This window comes from Astyanax mexicanus, chromosome 10, assembly GCF_023375975.1.
Source record: "Astyanax mexicanus isolate ESR-SI-001 chromosome 10, AstMex3_surface, whole genome shotgun sequence".
In the NCBI taxonomy this organism is placed as follows: Eukaryota; Metazoa; Chordata; class Actinopteri; order Characiformes; family Acestrorhamphidae; genus Astyanax; species Astyanax mexicanus.
This window is the reverse complement of record NC_064417.1, coordinates 39,229,524-39,244,708: the sequence shown is the minus strand read 5'-3', so window position 1 is coordinate 39,244,708 and position 15,185 is coordinate 39,229,524. Positions and strand designations below refer to the sequence as shown.

General features: G+C 37.8%; 1 long non-coding RNA gene across 1 annotated transcript; it reads left to right on the top strand.

Moving 5' to 3' along the window:
• The first annotated feature begins 7,422 nt into the window (after nt 1–7,422).
• LOC111195790 (uncharacterized) lies at nt 7,423–13,639 on the top strand. Its single transcript, XR_002651813.2, has 3 exons — nt 7,423–7,886; nt 8,550–8,667; nt 11,087–13,639. It is a non-coding gene; the product is annotated as an uncharacterized LOC111195790 (long non-coding RNA).
• The last annotated feature ends 1,546 nt before the right edge of the window (nt 13,640–15,185 follow it).

Here is a 15,185-nt window from a genome sequence, read left to right as displayed (position 1 = left end):
AGGAGATCCTCTTCCAACTTTTGCTCTTCAGACTTAAGGGGATACATCTATTTGAAATTAAATAATTTTTTATTGATTTATTTTTTTTTACCCCATTATTAACCCTAAATGGCCCATGTTCCAAAGTCTCAGGTAAAAATGCAGGAATGCAATATTAACAAATAATCTTTAATATCTTTACATATGGGGTTGCATATATATATATATATAAACACACTTCAGTTTCTGTTTCTTCAGTTTCTGAATCAGTTTCTCTGATTTTGCTTTTTATAGGTATATGTTTGAGTGAAATAAACTGCTGTTGAATTTTATAAAGTACGAAAAACATTTCTCCCAAATTCCAAATAAAAACATTGTCAGTTAGAGCATTTATTTGCAGAAAATGAGAAATAACAAAAAGCTGCAGAGCTTTCAGACCTCAAATAATACACAGAAAACAAGTTTATATTCAAAGTTTTAAAAGTTCAGAAATCAATATTTGGTGAAATAACCCTGGTTAATCACAGTTTCATGCATCTTGGTATGTTCTCCTCAACCAATCTAACACACTGCTTTTGAATAAATATATGCCACTGCTGGTACAAAATTTCAAGCGGTTCAGCTTGGTTTGATGGCTTGCAATCATCTATTTTCCTCTTGATTATATTCCAGAGGTTTTCAATTTGGTAAAATCATGGAAACACTACCGTTCAAAAGTTTGGGGTCACATTGAAACGTCCTTATTTTTGAAGGAAAAGCACTGTACTTTTCAATGAAGATAACTTTAAACTAGTCCTAACAAATACACTCCTAAACAAATACACTCTGTACATTGCTAATGTGGTAAATGACTATTCTAGCTGCAAATGTCTGGTTTTGGTGCAATATCTACATAGGTGTATAGAGGCCCATTTCCAGCAACTATCACTCCAGTGTTCTAATGGTACAATGTGTTTGCTCATTGGCTCAGAAGGCTAATTGATGATTAGAAAACCCTTGTGCAATCATGTTCACACACCTGAAAACAGTCTAGCTCATTACAGAAGCTACAAAACTGACCTTCCTTTGAGCAGATTGAGTTTCTGGAGCATCACATTTGTGGGGTCAATTAAACGCTCAAAATGGCCAGAAAAAGAGAACTTTCATCTGAAACTTGACAGTCTATTCTTGTTCTTAGAAATGAAGGCTATTCCATGCGAGAAACTGCTAAGAAATTGAAGATTTCCTACAACGGTGTGTACTACTCCCTTCAGAGGACAGCACAAACAGGCTCTAACCAGAGTAGAAAAAGAAGTGGGAGGCCGCGTTGCACAACTAAGCAAGAAGATAAGTACATTAGAGTCTCTAGTTTGAGAAACAGACGCCTCGCAGGCCCCCAACTGGCATCTTCATTAAATAGTACCCGCAAAACACCAGTGTCAACATCTACAGTAAAGAGGCGGCTGTGGGATTTTGGGCTTCAGGGCAGAGTGGCAAAGAAAAAGCCATATCTGAGACTGGCTAATAAAAGAAAAAGATTAAGATGGGCAAAAGAACACAGACATTGGACAGAGGAAGACTGGAAAAAAGTGTTGTGGACGGATGAATCCAAGTTTGAGGTGTTTGGATCACAAAGAAGAACGTTTGTGAGACGCAGAACAAATGAAAAGATGCTGGAAGAATGCCTGACGCCATCTGTTAAGCATGGTGGAGGTAATGTGATGGTCTGGGGTTGCTTTGGTGCTGGTAAGGTGGGAGATTTGTACAGGGTAAAAGGGATTCTGAATAAGGAAGGCTATCACTCCATTTTGCAACGCCATGCCATACCCAGTGGACAGCGCCTGATCGGAGCCAATTCCGTCCTACAACAGGACAATGACCCTAAACACACCTCCAAATTGTGTAAGAACTATTTACAGCCGAAGCAGGCAGCTGCTTTTCTATTGGTAATGGAGTGGCCAGCGCAGTCACCAGATCTGAACCCCATTGAGCTGTTGTGGGAGCAGCTTGACCGTATGGTACGCCAGAAGTGCCCATCCAATCAATCCAACTTGTGGGAGCTGTTCTAGAAGCGTGGGGAGCAATTTCTCCAGCTTACCTCAACAAATTAACAGCTAGAATGCCAAAGGTGTGCAATGCTGTAATTGCTGCAAATGGAGGATTCTTTGATGAAAGCAAAGTTTGATGTAAAAACAATGTTATTTCAAATACAAATCATTATTTCTAACCTTGTCAATGTCTTGACTCTATTTTCTATTCATTTCACAACGTATGGTGGTGAATAAGTGTGACTTTTCATGGAAAACACAAAATTGTTTGAGTGACCCCAAACTTTTGAACGGTAGTGTATATATATACATATACATATATATGTATTTCTGTGTATATATGTTGCACATATACCATGTTTACTTCCAATAGAAGATTATGTAAAAAGATTTTATTTCAAGAATTTAGGAGCATCTTTTGGTACATTCTTTTGGTACATCCATCATACATTTTTTTAAACAATATAAAGAAAAAAAATTCCAATGTAATATTTATACAATGTTTCAATATTTATATAATGTGTATTAGCGAAGCTGTCTGCAACTGCTGTTCCTAGAACTGATCCTTGTGAAAATTCTAAATGTAATTGCCCTCAGTTTGCCAGTGGGGGGCAATATTACACTTTATTAGAGGCAAAATACAAGCCTACTGCATACTAAACATAAGCCGTAACATATTGCCTTGTATTTGCCAAGATGAAATGAACGATGAAAAATATTACTTACACATTGCAGTGTATAAGAATAGACAACAGCCAAGTACTACTAAGGCTGAATACCATTTCTAATTTGTACCTCTACTCCTTGTTTTTGAGTTATAAGGAACAATGTTTAAAATCGTCTCTATTAGAAATGGGACAACCCTTAAAAAACTTGATATTTCGTCAAAATAAATAAAAATATAAAGAACACTGCTTTATTAGCTCTGGTGTAGATGACCCTCTCAGTCGGTGGTGATAGCAGAGGAGTGTTCAGTTCAGTTCTTCACTACAGGACTTTAGTACTTTTGCGGCATTGTATCTCTTTGAAAATATGATGCGACAATTATTTATTAGCATCCACCCCAATTCCGCTGTAATACGGAGTCAAACGTAGCTATTCACTAGATTCTCGTTTGAATGTTTTTTTTTTTCCACCTTAAATTATGCAGCAGCCCTTATGTAGATGTTAGAATGCAATTTTTCTGCTTGTTGTAATAATGCTATGGATATTGTAATTTTTTTTCAAAGAAAATACTACATGTGTGTTTTTTTTTTTTTTGGCTGCTTGTGCAGTCATCTCCAGTAAACAGTGAGTAACCCAGCAAGACCCTTCCTTTATGTGTGATGGGATTGGGTCTTAAATGGAACGATCCACTTGTGCATCAGAATTGATACTGAGAAGAATGAGGATTTATGACTTATATATCTAATATATTTGTGGGCTAAGGTGATATGACTGGCAGGCCCTGACAGTTATGTGGGTTTACTGGCCCCACGCTTGAGGACCCTTCCAACAGTCCAAGAGCCACAGATACCAGAGAAGCATAGAGGAGAGTAGAGCAGCAGGTGTAAAAAGCCCAGCCGAGGAACTTGAGCATGTCAGGGAAGTGCTCCTCAATGGACACCATGAAGGCAATGAGCGCACTGACGCAAAACACAACTGTTAAAAGAGAAACATTTAGAAATATCAGTCAGTTCATACTTACATCCCATGCCTCATTACTTTACACTGAGTAATAAAGGGCATATCCAAGGACAAGGCTACTCCACTATACATGTGACCACACCAGCAGCAGCTGGGCGGGTTATTGTGATTTATTAGTAATCACAGGTTGTCAGATGCTGGTGAAGCCTAGCCATGCACCACCAACGCTTGTGCAGATAATTGTGTGGAATACAGCAAGTGCAATTAATCCTCCTACATCTGGCAACACACAAAGCACAAACAGTTCTTACCTGAGATGATGTTTAAGAGGAGGGCTGCAATGGCTCGCTTTCGTCTGATAAGAGCTGCTCTGAGAGCAAAAAGTGTGGCCAAAGAAAGTGTGCAGGAGCCTGCCAGGAACATCCAGGCCAAACTGTACGAGCCTAAGCAGGAGAGGAGTACACTCTTAAAAATAATAGTGCCCACCTCCTTGTTTCCACACTCACTGTCCATTTATTATATCTGCTTAACATATAGGAGCACAAAATAGTTCTATTAAAGCTCTGAAAAAAATTATACAATATACATATCAGTGTTTAAAGCACAGTGTGTTTAATTGTAAAGGATGATTCTTTATATAAAAATGTATTACAACATTTATTGTGCCATAATTCAATTGAACAAAAGAGAAATATAGCTTATATGCTTTTCAAAAGCATGCACCTCTTGATGTAACCAAAGATGGTTCTTCTATGGCATCACTCTTATAAAGTTTAAAGAGCCTATATTTTATTTGAGTAACATTTTAAACTAAATGTTCTGAAATGTTTATTGTTTTAATTATTCACAACTTTTTAAGCAATGAAATTTGGTAATGTTTAATAATGTCTTAACCAGTATTAGTTAATTATTAGTTGAGGCAATACTTAACCATTTGTCCATGTTTATTACTGTTATAAATACTGTTGTTTGACCTTCCCTTTTCATAAATTGTTATCTCTATTTGTGCAATGTCAATCAAGCAGTAAATCAGCATCTTTTGACCGTTCCTATACAGTCCTGCAATGAATATACTGGTATTCACAGCTGATATTGGTAGAATTCAATGTGACACCATTTTCCAAAAGTAAAGTACCATTAAAAGTCAGAGACTGACCTTATTTTGTTTAGTTTACAGTCAGAACAGTCATTATGCTTAAGTTACTGTGCAAGATGTGGACCACCATGACCTGTCTCCATCAGATAAACAGCACTTAAAACTTTCAAAATAATCAAGCTCCACTATCACTTTAGAAACATACTACAGTTGATTCTGTCCTTCCTTCTACTCAAAGTTGCATGTCTAAAAATGTGGAGCTTATTAAGAAAACAGATAAAAAAGAACATTCAGAAATCAAACTACTGACGCTACTGCTGTTTCATCCAGACCTCAGCATTTCTGAATGTGTTTGGCATGATTCGAATGACGAAAGACAGAAAATGCGCCTTGCAGAACCAATAGATATGCACTACTGTGCAAATTTGGGGGAACTAAAGTACATTATTTAAAATACATTATTGGAAAAAAAATATTGGTTTACATTTAATGATGACTACAAATACTGTGCTACTTTGATTTCTTTGAAAGTGATTTAGCAAACCCAGCAGTGAGTGAGTTCATATGTACAATAATCTGATAACTGCAGAAAATCAGATTTTTAGTAATCTGATCATTGAGATTACATGCACTTGGGTATTCAGATAAGTGCAAATCTGTGTTGACATGAGTGAGGCAATTATCAGATTTAAATTTTGCAACCATTTAAAAATCTCAAACTTTCTGCCAAGACTCTTTTTTTTTACAAACATGGGCTCATTTACACAGGTAATATCATAGCTGTCAGACAAAACCTATGTCCATTTTTGGTATTTTTAACCTTTTGGACATTTTACATTTTGTTAAAACTTTAAGATGAATATATGTTTTTATTAAATATATTTTTGTTTGCATTGACTTTCACTGGAAGTTCAATGTTTTTCATTCTGTTGGGCTTTAGGAGGGAAAGATAAAATGCAAAGAATGCTCACCAATCCAGGCTGGAAGTGCAGTGCAACTGGACAAGCCTTTGTATGAGTTACAGATAGCAAAGAGGCCTTCATACATAACCCCCGGCATCACCAGCCACTGAGGGGCACAGAGGCATATGGTGTACAACAGGAACTCCACACCGACGAGGGCAGTCAACACTCTTCCTGAATTCTTCATGACAAATCCCAGTCCTTATTTTTTTCTTCTCTTCTTCTTTTTTTTTATTTCAGGTCAAGCCTATAATGTGAATTCTTGATTGAGTCTTGGTATATGAAAAATAAGCATCAATGTCTCCATCTCCTCATCCAGATGCTGCTGATTTTTTTTATGGATTACCCAATAAAGAGGAAAAGTTCTATTTCAGCCATTGCTGCAGAGGAAGGAATCCTGTCCTGCCTTGTACACAATGTGATAATTCAGTTGAACGTCTTCCTAGACAAGTTGTTATCCAATGGGCATGGTCAGCACCGAGATGTTCAAATCAAAACGGGAGCCAGATTGACTCAAACAGAGCCTGTTTGCTTTTAAGGTTTTTAGCAAACAGAGCCCATCAGATATGTACACTAAAACACACACCTACACACACACACACACATACATGTGTGAGGTAGCAGGTGTGGTGTCCTCTGTATCCTTTTTCCATTACCTGTGTAAGGATAATAGCCTTGCTTATCTGCCAGAATGCTTTAAACACTCCATTATACTTCAAAACAGCCAAGGAAACGACGCAAATACACTTTACTCTATTTGCATGTATGTTAAAATCTGTTATTGAAAAAAATACGTTAAAAAGAGTTTAATATTGTAGCCATATAATAAGATTCATTCAAATTCTGTAAATAATTTGACATAAATAGTTGATATAATAATAATAATAATTTTAGTGCTACATCCTGGAGAAACTGAAACTGGAGCAAATTTACCACATCTAAAGATGACTGTCCAAATAAAGTTTTGTAGGCCATAAAAAAATCAATTGAGGTTTTTTATTGATTAAAGTCTGCTCACTAATTCAAACTGAAAAGCTAAAAAAAGATGACTGAGGCCACAGTATTAAAAAATAACATTTATTTTGAACAATACCTTAAAAATTGGGACATGATTCATCTTGGCATAGTTGAATAATGAGTGTTTGGAACATGAAGTGACACACCATAAACTTTGAACATGACCTTTATGAACGTCTCATCAATTAAAAATATCCAGCGTAACTAAAACCGAGCTATAAAAATGGACCAAATCCACACAGGTTTTAGATTACAGTAGGACATGACGATATTACTGTAATTTTAGGATCACCTTATGATGATAATATAGCAAAAATAGTGATAACAGTGTAGCAAGTGGAGACTCTTATCCACTCTCCACCCCAGGAGGGTGAATAATGCTGCCAAAACGAAATCAAACACAGAATGAGCACACTTAAACACATAACCCACCAAAATTCACATAAACCCCTTTAAATAAACCCAACCAAAGAAAGGGCAGATGCAGAGCAGGTTTCTTTTTTTTTTTTTGCTGATTATATTACTATTAAATGTTCTTGACTGGAATATTAAACTGTTATAAAATAACTAATAAAACACTAATGTTACAATATTATTAATGACATAGCAATACTGATAATAAATGACAGACATATATTTTGGGTTAGTTTAAGCTTTTGAAGGGTGGGGTTTGGGCTGGATATTTTAGGTGGACCTGGCAACCCTGCCTACAGAGTTTCCAGGTTTGCGGTTTTCCTGCCAAATTGGGCTTGTTTGAAAATCCATTCGCAGGTGAAAATTCAAGGATGGCGGGCTGCGTTTTTTGGGCTACTTTAAAAACTAGCTACTTTGGGCTACTTTTTTGTTGGACATGGCAACCCTGCCTGGCTATGTGAATCAGCTCTTCTGTGTCAGAGTCTGCAGAATGGAGCTCAAACTCCAAATGTGAACTGAGTGGGCACCTTTACTAAGCAAAATGTCTGCTCCATCAAAAACAAACTGTATTACCTCACAATAGACCCAACTACATCAGATGGGGAAGTCAATAATGCCACGCGAGGAGGCCAAACTGGAGGAAGGGAGCAAATGCTAGGCTAAAAGCTAACAAGGCTAGCTACAGTTTTCAGCTAGCTAGGTAACTGTTAACTGTACACCATGACAGGATCCTGAGAGGACACAGAAAGAGTACAACACTATCTGGTAAGCCTGTGGAATATAACAAAAAATGAATATTCATTCAATATTCTTGTACAGTGTAAATAGCTATGATATGCTGTGCTTCAGCTAAACCAGACTATAAAAACAAATCTGGTAATTTTTTTCACAGGTCCACCATAAAGGAAATTCAGCACACTCAGCATTCTGAGGCAAAATAGCAGGGTTGTAATCTCATCTAAACTATCTCTAATGAGCTGATACTTCCTAATTTATTTGAACATTATATAAGCTATAACACAGCTTTCTGCATTCTGTAGCACCTTTAGAAAAACAGGCTGCAGTATGTAGCCGAATGAAAAAGTTCCCTTCATATCCTGTGCACCTTGGCAGACTGAGATCATTTAATCAAAGGACATTCTGTTCCTGCATTGATAAGGACAAATATGCAGCACAGAAGTATTTTAGCTTTCTCTTTCATCATGTGCATTAAATAAATGCACACAAGAGACCAGGACTGACTGTCAAACATGTCCAAATGAAAACATTGACCCAGTAAATGGAGCAAAAAAAAAGCACTTAGCATTTTTAACATTATGATTTTTTCCATGTCAATGTAAAACATAGATTACAACGAATTGAATATTAATATGAATAAGTACATAATTTAAATCTAACTAATTTTGGGTTTTTTTCTTTTGCATTTAGACATTTTAAAGCTGTGGCCATTTAGCGGAGGAAATCAGTTTAACCAAAGGTTGATATAAATGCAGCAGTGAGAAGGTGGGACTTCAAAGAAATCCTTTGAACATTTATTTTGTTCACAGTAAGTAATGAATAAAGTGTTCTCCACAAAAGTACATTTAATGGCTAAAATACTGTATTTCTTGTTTAAGTGTCATATATCCCCATGTAAAGCTAAATTTGCCTTCTAAACATAAAGACAAACATAATATCATAACAGTGAACTGTGTACACTTGAGACAGTGGTCACACTGAAAATAAGTGAGGACAAGCTAAATGTCTGGGTGTATGAGCAAAACTGGCATTCTGTCAGGTACTAAAACTGCAAAATGTATGTCTCCAAAGGATACTGCTCTTAATCATACTCTTTGACATATCTGGCTTTTTGAAGGCCCAGAGTGATGCTCTGTCTCACAATATTGATCCCACCCACTAAAAATCAAAACATGACTGGATGAATTTGCTGTCTATTTCTATGCTGGTAATTAATCTCTGTCTTCTAATCAGATCATAAATGCCTAACCAGTGGTAAGGCTTGCTTGGCTTCCTGTATACTACATACATAATAATCTTAATAGGTTTTTTTTTCCTCTGGGTGAAAAACATGCCGTTAGTCTCAGATAGGGAGCTATGTAAATGATTTCAAGTGTGGTCTGATAAGACACAAGAGTGTGTAAAATCTTTTCACTTGCTGCCCTATAAAAGGTCTCAGAGTCTACTTGTGGGTAGTGTACCTCTTAGTGAGAGATTGTTGTTGTTCTCAATAACACACTTTTTTCCGTAATTTTAATAAATTGCCCATTATCAGTGCTGTTGCCTTAGTTTTAAGTAGTGTTGAACCATATTGTCCTCAGTGAAGAATCCAGGATTGTTTGGGATTTGATGACTGTTAAGTTAGCTTTAATTCTGCTTACCATACAGCTTGTGTGATGTTATGGAGAGCCATCACATACAATAGTCAGTCACACATTATTTATGTTGTCATAGACATTAAGCAGTACATCCACTAGAGGGCACTTTAGAGTAAAGTATCTAATGACAGCAAACATGGTGAAGGGGGCTGTGATGATAATGCAGACATTTCAAGTTGCAAAAATGGAGAAAAAATATAGTCACGCTAACTCACCTCAACATGCCTTTTGCAATAATTTTGTCCCCCGTGGGCAATGCTAAAATCCCTAATACAAACTGTTCTGCAGGCTTTCGTAGTTTTTTACTTTTACCAGACATGGATATAGTTTACAGTAGTCAGAGGTGAAATGAGTTTTGATGAGAGCCATGATGCTCTTGAATGCATCCCGTCCAGGAGGGAAAAAAAACAGTTCCCGCTCACACTAAAAACTGATTGGCTGACTGAGTCTTTGTAGAGAACAGGCCAATCAGAATTATCTCTGTTTTGCATGCGCTTCATGAATATGCACTCGAGGGGAGAACTTTCTCTGCCTCTCCCTCTCATTTACACATGTGATTGGTGGAAAAGTCTGTGTTGCAGGCGTTGTGTTTGTGGCTCGTTCTAGATTCTGGGAGATTGTGTCTGATTTGCGAGCATCAGGGAGCCATTATTGATATGCAGTAGACTCCCACGACATTTGGGAGACTTGGGAAGTCTGATGATGCACTTACTTTAAACAAAATCAAGGAGGTGGTGGTTTAAATGGTGGTGGTCTGTGAGTCTATTATAGTCAAGAAGTTCCACCATAATTTATATTCTTGGTCATAAGAATATGGTCATAGTGGTCATAATTAATTTGAACTGTTGGCTGCACTTATAAGACTTTAAGTTGTGCTGCTATGTTTCATCTGTATCTTTAAAGGCAAATTTTGGTTCTGTGTCAAATGCATGCTGCAGTAGGCTGATGCACATCTCCACCTAAATGTAGCTATGCGCCATGGCAACGCAGACCACAGCCACTATGATTGATCTGCTGAGCCTTCCCTTACCCATTCCCATTTTTTGCTCTGTAAACTGCAGAGTGATGCAGACAAACACATGCACAAGTAGTATAAATGCTCACAACAGTGTTGGCCACTTGTGCAGCTGATGGCACAGATGTATAATTAAGCCTGAAGCTTTTAGAGGACATGCACTGTATGCATATCCCAATTTTTTATTTAACGTTGAGCATAAATTTGCCGTTCAAACACCCTGAGTGTACATTCAGGTGTATGTGATCAGATAGTGTATCACAGCTAGTCAAAGTATCCTCAGACGCTTGTTTAGACTGCCCTCGGCTCCACTATAATCAGCCCTTTATCTACAAAAACTGAAAAAGATTGGCGCTTGCATACGTGCTGCAACAGGGCTTTCTCTGTTTGAAAGGAAACCCTGAGACATCCTTGCTGTCACAAGATTAGAATTAGGCCTCACCTCTGCATCAGGCCAAGACTGCAGAGAAGAGACAAGAGATCCACACAGAAGAATCTAGCATAAGCTAACATGAGCTACACTGAGAACATGGCACATGGAATAACAGAGCAGGATCTTTTCTGATTTGTTTCAGGGATATACACTGGCATGGAAGAGTGAGAAGGCACCAGCTGATAAACCGAGGTTCAAGGGCACAAAGAAACATTCCTTCTTTCTTTCAAAGTGCACAGAGCATGCAAGACTGAATGTGTGCACATGCTAGCATGCCATGCAGGTAGAGGCAAGTGTATTCAAGTGGACCAATGAAAAAGAAGACTCAGAGTACACATTCCACTCCCCAGCATGCAAAGCTTGATTTTTTTTGTATGTCTTACATGATCTCCACAACTCACAGTTCACATTTAAAAGATGTCAAAAATATAAATAACAATCAACAGCCATTCAGCTTCCAGGCTGTAGGGAGAGGGCGTGGGAGGGTCAATATTTAGATCTGTGCAAGCACATTAGCCAAACATGAAGAAATTTTTTTTTTGTGTTGTATTGAGCTACAAATGCTGATGAGGTTCATGGCGTTTCATCAGATTTTCATTAGATTTAAAATGTGTTTTTTTTTTACACTAATTTGACCCTCGGTTTCCAGTAATTAAGTCTCTCCCCATTCAAAGAGATATTGATTACTGGTCTTTCATAAGCAAAGATAACTACCCGATGACGCTGAAAATATGGCTGGTAATGGAACAGACTTGCTTGTAAGGACTTGTGGCTCCTGTAAGCCGTAGTGGTGATGCACGCCAGTCAGAGCAGAGCTTCTCTTTTTTTCCACCGCAGGTTTTATTCTAAGACGATATAGTCTTGTAAAACTGCATCTGGATATCTTTGCCCCAACCAAAGTCACATACTTTAGAGCACCTCCACATTATAAGTCAGTAATTAAATGCAAATTAGGCCTTTGAGGCAAAAGTGATGATGTGGCAATATGAAGACATGAATGGGATATCACTTTTTACTCCTTTATATTCTAATCACCAACCTATTAAAGCCCTTCAATCTGCCAAAATGCCTTTTTCTGTTGAGAAATAAATGAGGAAGAGTGAAATATTAAAATTCATTTGCTGAAGCTTGTTTTTTTTTTTTTAGAATAGTCTGGCTGACTGTGGCCGAGTTAAATATTAGAAATGCATCACGCTGACACTTTTATTATAATATTGTGAAAATGGATTCAATTAGAAACAGATGAAACTATAAAAGATAGAATTCCTTTCTAAGCTTATACATGCTTAGAAGTCATTTAAACTAAAAATATTCAAACCTTCAGGGCTCTAAAACTAACTCTTATCAAATTTTCCTTTTTTATCTAATCTTTACCTGTCCTGCTGTCTCTGCAGATGTAACATATGCATTGAAATAGCATAAGCATGATATTCTTTAGCCACTGATCTGCACTACACCGCAATTCTCTCCTCCTGCTGGTGCTGTTCCATGAGCCGGCCTGCGGACAGCCCGCTCGGCCAGAACAGAATGTGCAGCAGTGGTTTAGTCTCCACTGTACACGTCACCTCCTCCTCAGCGGTGAGGCTGAAAGCTGGTACTGGGAGTGGCCCTGCCACAGACAGCCCATGCTGTACCCACTCCAGCCCTGCCATGCTGACATTACACCCACTTAACAGCTGCAGGAGAAAGTTACAGACAATGCGACCTCTCCATGCTCACCATCCCATTCCCTCACTCCATCTGTCTCCCAGTCATTATCCTCCGCCGGGACTGATCCCCCACATTTTCCCCCACGTTTTCATTTTGGTCCTGTCAATCTCTTAAGGAAGTAAGTCAAGGAAGGAAAGGATGAGCAGCCATTGTGTTTCAGGAGCATGCATCCTCCTGAGGAGCCTTTCTCCTTCAGTCTCTAAAGTGTTTCTGGGATTCCTCCAAGACAGACTCAATTACAACTTCTTTTCATTGTTTATCTGGTATTGTTAATTGTTAGTATTGTTAACTACGCAAGCAATTGATTTGAAACATGATTAAAAAATTAAAGCGAGAGCAATCGCAACCTAATAGCAGAAATAATCTGGATATATTGTTTTTATAACCATATAAACCAGAATTTAACAAAAACGTATGTATATCATCAATCTGTTCTTGTGCCTGACTAATTGACAACACTGGGTTATGGAAAATCTGCAAATCTCACTTTTAAATGTATCTTTCACATTTTTACATTCTGTTTTTTCTTTTTATTTCTTTCTTGGGTGGCACGTGGCTTAGTGGTTAGCACATTTTCCTCCCAGCGCTGGAGACTTGGGTTCAAGGAATCTGATTTCCTTTCACAGTCATACATGTAGATCAAGTAAATTGGATGCTTTAAATTGCCCAGAAAAAATAGATACTCTAAATTGTTCTGGTGTGTGGGTTTAAGTATGTGTCTTTGTATGCCCAGATATGGATTGGAATTCCTCAGTGCCTGATGCAGTTTTCCAAGTGGGGGTTGTTTCCGGTTAAGAGTAGGGTGTGTGTGATTGGCTGCCATTTCTCACTGTGTGTGTGGATGAGGAAGACATCAACCATACATCTGGGAGTGCAAACCCACCAGAAATTTCTAAAAGAGCACTAGTTGTTCTAAAAAACAACTAAGCCATATAAATATTGGAAATATTTCTGCTAAAATAAAAGACTGAGCTAAATTTCTCCATTCTGCTTGTTCTGCATATGATTAAAGAATTTTACAATAATTCGTTCCTTTAATTCCTGCTATACTGTGTTTACAGCCATGAGTGTACAGATCTATTATGCCTTCACAGCACAATAACACCAATATCTCTTTGTATAGCACTTCATCTCCACCTAACAATTACCAAGGATACCAAAGTGAACACCCAGCAACACCATAGCAACCACTATAGCGACCATTTAGCAAAACACGCCTTATTTTAGTCACCACATAGCCCACAGCCTAAACTTCCTGAACTGTAGTAACTTCATTCTGATTACAAAAGCTCTTTAATAGTCTCTATTCTAATCTAATCTACTTACAATATACAGTATCTCAAAATTAATAACTACAGTTCATGAAATTGGTAATAATTGGTGAACTACATTTAAATACTACAAGACAACAATTATATATTTTCCAAGGGTTAATGTCTAAGATTTCTAAGGGTTAATGACAAAAAGAGTTGCCAGTGCGCTGAGCTGTCCATTTCAAAATTACACACCCAGACCAATAATCTGAGACAATGATGAGCCTTGTGTTGGAAAAGCCTCTTGCTCTGTGTTGCTTTGTGCGGGCTGCCTGTGAAGTGATGTAATGAAAGACAGTGTGTGTTCTACTCAGGCAGAGCAACTTATGTCATCCCACATGCTGTTGCTGTTTCTACTGTTTTTGTCATGTTTTTGTATGGAAAATGCTGTCCATTAACACCTCACCTAAATTCGCACCTTTGCTCTGCTTTTGTTAGCACCTCCCGGAGGTCGCAGGTGGGGCTATATTACTGTTTACTGTGTGGAGGTGTGGCGCGCCTGGTTTATCTCCACTGTAAACTCAGGTGCTGTAATTTATTCCAGTCCCATGTTTAATATTATTTGCCATTGCAGGATTTGATGTGCTCTGCGTTTACACAGAGGCAAAAACAGGAAGCAGAATGAATAGAGGCCTTGTGTCCCCCACCGAGGCTGTGATCCTTTTAAGAGTCTGTGGTGCTTTATTGAGGAAATGATGGTCAGAAGAGATCGTGCCGTCCACTGCACGATACAGATTCTATTTTCAGGCAAGGCCCCAATAGAGGCATTTCCCATAAACTAGCCAGAGAAAGAGAGTAGTCCAAAATACATCACATCAACATGTTGGTGGTGGAATGAATAGAAACTGCATTCCAAACCAAACATAAATACTATTTCTGTCTTCGAAAGAATGCAGGGTAATAAAGTGGAGTTTTGTACATTATGATCATACATTATAATTACATTTACAGAGAAACCTTTACAACTAAATATAAAAACAGATATTTCAGTGTGTAGTCAGTTCGTCTTACACATTTTTTACAGATCTAACATTTTAATTCAGGAGAAAAACATCGCTTTCAGTTTTGTCTGCAGAAATCTGCGGAAAAATATCATGTTTATCAACAATAAAATTTATCCACACTGTCAAACGTTTTAGAACAGTTTTAGAAGTCATCATCACACCACCAATTGGGGCAGTGTGTTACTTGACAGCAAACTTTAGGACTGAGGCTAGA